The 3,774-nt window shown below is 34.3% G+C and overlaps 1 pseudogene; it reads left to right on the forward strand.

Annotated features, from left to right (window-relative positions):
• The first annotated feature begins 1,202 nt into the window (after window positions 1-1,202).
• On the forward strand, window positions 1,203-3,079 carry LOC114180947 (alkane hydroxylase MAH1 pseudogene; annotated as a pseudogene).
• The last annotated feature ends 695 nt before the right edge of the window (window positions 3,080-3,774 follow it).

Consider the following 3,774-nt stretch of genomic DNA (forward strand, 5'->3'; position numbering starts at 1 on the left):
CTATACAAAACATTATCTATAATCAACCTAATTAATTTATTCTAAAAACCATCCTCGATCATTATCACAATCCATGATATTTGTATGGACACCACTACTCTACTTAACAAAATGTTTTTTTTTTTTTTGTTGGGAGTAGTCAATGTATTATTATTTTTTTTCAATTTATTCCTGTATTTATTTTCTTGGAAAGTGAGAAAAAATCCTACTGAGCATGGTCTCAACACCGAAAAGAAATTCTTATCTATCATCTATGAACCTAATTAACTCTCTTATGGGCTATTTATGGAAGAGTACGAGTGTGAGAGAGAGAGGATCATCACCTCATTATTCCATCACTGTGTTTACCTTAAGGAAATTATTTTTTTGACAATCTATTTTTATTTTTAGAAGTATTTTGATCATTAAAAATATTATAACTTTGTGTATATGTAAAGAAAAAAAAATGAGAGATTAAAGAGTAAAACAATAGATGCAAAGTATATGTAAAATTTGTTAGATGTCAAACAATTTAATTATGCAAAGATAATATAGTCAACTCGATCACTCCATCTATCTTCAAACATGATTATTAGAAAATTTCTATAAACCTTAGACATTAATAGACAGTTCCATAACAATCGATATAAACAGAACAGTAGACTTAACAAACAACAAATCTAGTTAAGATAGACTTAAAATCTGACTATGATATCATATTAAAAAATAAATTTTAAATCTAACTCAATCTCACAAAATATGATATTTATATTTATTTATATATCATAAATTGTTCTTATTCCTAGATGATTTGGGATTTCTAACGCGGAATAATTTATCTGGAAAAATGTATCTGTTTAAAATATGAGAAATATATACTATAGAGACTTTTTTTTTTTCCATTTTGTCTAAGAAACTAGCTACCTAGAACTTCACAATTTGAGTTCATGCAACTGTACCACATTCAAAACATTAGTCGGCAAAACATATATAAAGGTATAACCTATCATCATGTTTTGACTTTGATCATGCTCTATCTCTGGCATGGCCCTCACCATTATTAATTTTGACTAACACAAATTCATTAAACATCACAACTGTTTTTGCCAACTTGGAACATCTAAGAGCAATGTATCCTTGACAAAAGCAAATACATGAACATTAATTGATGAACAAAAAAGACAAGCATGTCTCACTTTCGAGTCTCTATATATAGCACAATATCGCACACTCATAGTCCAAACCAAACCATCTCTCTCATTCGTGCATGCACAAACACTTTCTAGTTTTCGATTATGGCCATGTTTCTTCTCTACGCACCCATATTAGCATCATTCCTCTGCTCCCTATACCTGTTCCATCGCAGAAAACATTGCACACACCCCCTTTTGAAAGATTACTTCATCCTCGGCATGCTTCCACCGGTGATCTTCAACCTGTGGAGGATCCATGATTTCATCACCGAGGTTCTGAAGCTTCGTGGCGGCACTGGGGAGTTCAAAGGGCCATGGTTCACCAAAATGAACTATTTGATCACTTGCGACTCGCTCAACGTGCAGCACATGCTGTGCAAGCGATTCGACAACTACATCAAGGGACCCGAGTTTCGTGAGATTTTCGAACCCTTCGGAGATGGCGTTGTCACTGCGGATTCAGATACATGGAAGTACTTCAGAACCGTTCTCCATTCCTTGATCAAACAGAGAAGGTTCGAGGTGTTTGTTGATCAAACCGTTCAGAAGAAGGTGTACACAACCCTGATCCCGATACTGGATCATGCACAACAAGAAAAAAGAGTGGTGGATCTTCAAGACATCTTCAACCGGTTCACGTTCGACAACATATGCTCCACAATCGTAGGACACGATCCTAAGTGTCTTTCCTTCGACTTTCCCGAGGTTGCAATCGAAAAGGCTTTCAACGAGTCTGAAGAATCGATATTCTACAGACACGTGGTGCCGGGGAGTGTTTGGAAGTTCCAAAAATGGCTCCAGATTGGTCAGGAGAAGAAGATGACAGAAGCATGCAGAACGTTTGATGAGTTCATATATTCATGCATAGCGTCCAAGCGAGAAGAGTTAAGCAAGTGCACAGAAGAAGAAACGAATGAAGCTCCATTTGATCTTCTAACAGCTTTGATCACAGAAGAGAGAGGACGTGTTCATGATGACAAGTTTCTGAGAGATGCTGCGTTTAACTTCTTTGTGGCGGGGAGAGAAACCATGACTTCAGCTCTTACATGGTTCTTTTGGCTTGTTTCCAAACACCCTTTGGTGGAAGCCAAGATTCTTGAAGAAATCAGAGATCATTTTAAGAGAAATGAAAAGAAAAACTATGACACGGTCCATTATGGTCATGGTTTTGACGAGCAACATGTTGTTCGTCAAAATCATGACCAAGAAGATGATCTGAAGCAATATCTATCGGGGGAAGTTTTAGGCATGGAGGAAGTGAAAAAGCTGGTTTATCTGCATGGTGCGTTGTGTGAAGCTCTGAGACTTTTCCCTCCGGTTCCTATTGAACGGAAGCAAGCAGTGAAAGCTGATGTTCTTCCAAGTGGGCATGGAGTGAATGCGGATACAATGATAATGTTTTCTCTGTATGCAATGGGAAGGAGTGAAGAGATATGGGGAAAAGATTGTTTGGAGTTCAAACCTGAGAGGTGGATATCTGAGAGAGGAGAAATTGCTTATGCACCAGCTTACAAATTCATTGCTTTCAATGCAGGACCAAGAATCTGTTTGGGAAAAGACCTGGCCTTTGTTCAGATGAAAATGGTAGCTGCTGCTATTTTGAACAAGTACTGTTTCAAAGTGGTGGAGGGTCATGTTGCAACTCCAACACATTCGATTGTTCTTCTCATGAAGAACGGTTTGGAGGCTAGGATAACGAAAAGAGAATAGTTTGATGCAGAAAAATCTCTGATGAACTTGTCGGGTTGTTTGTTTTCCATTTTTTTAGTGCATGTTCATGTCGATTGATGGTATAGAAGTATGTTATATATACAGTGAAAGTGTGCTTGTTTTGGATACAAATGTAAGGATGTTTAATTATGTATTAAATAATTTTACAGTTAAATGTGTTTACTGGTGTGAGAAAATATTGTCTCAAAAATAATTTTTTATTTGATCATATTCATGATGTTATGTATGGTTCCAAGGAATGAATGAAACAATTCCGATAACGTTTCTTTAGAATAATGTTTTATTATCAATCAAGCTAAAACTTTTATGTTCTCACGTTCAACTCCCATGTACATTTAAAATTGGCACTCGTGTGTCTCTCTTTTCGATACTCTTAATAGAGTCTAAATTTTGTATTGATTTTGTTGGTATTATTTTTTAGTATTAAAAATATATTAGGTTGGTATTTTAAATATCTTTTTAATATATTTTAAAATTTTAAAATTAGTAATAATTAGTGTATTATCAAAATACTGTAAAAAAATAATATAAAAAAATATGGTAGAGAATTCAAATTTCTCTTTGATGCTTCCATTTCTCAAACTCACACCATGTAAGTTTCAACAAGATATATGTCTACAAAATCACAAACCATTATCAACAACTTTTTTTGAAACTAAATATAAAATAGCACTTGGAATATCTTAATCAATGTTTAAAACATAGGATTTTAAGAATAATTATGAAGGAGTATCTAGAAAGAGTATCTTAAACAACCAGCCACCATTGTTGAAAGAGGAGAAAATAGAAATGAGGATGAAAAATATATTAATACTTAAATATTGATTTTATTTTAATTTTTTGTTTAACTTCTTTTTTTGTTTTAGAAATT

The sequence above is a fragment of the Vigna unguiculata genome, chromosome 4, assembly GCF_037176805.1.
Source record: "Vigna unguiculata cultivar grain cowpea cultivar isolate G323 ecotype 2 chromosome 4, ASM3717680v1, whole genome shotgun sequence".
Taxonomy (NCBI): domain Eukaryota; kingdom Viridiplantae; phylum Streptophyta; class Magnoliopsida; order Fabales; family Fabaceae; genus Vigna; species Vigna unguiculata.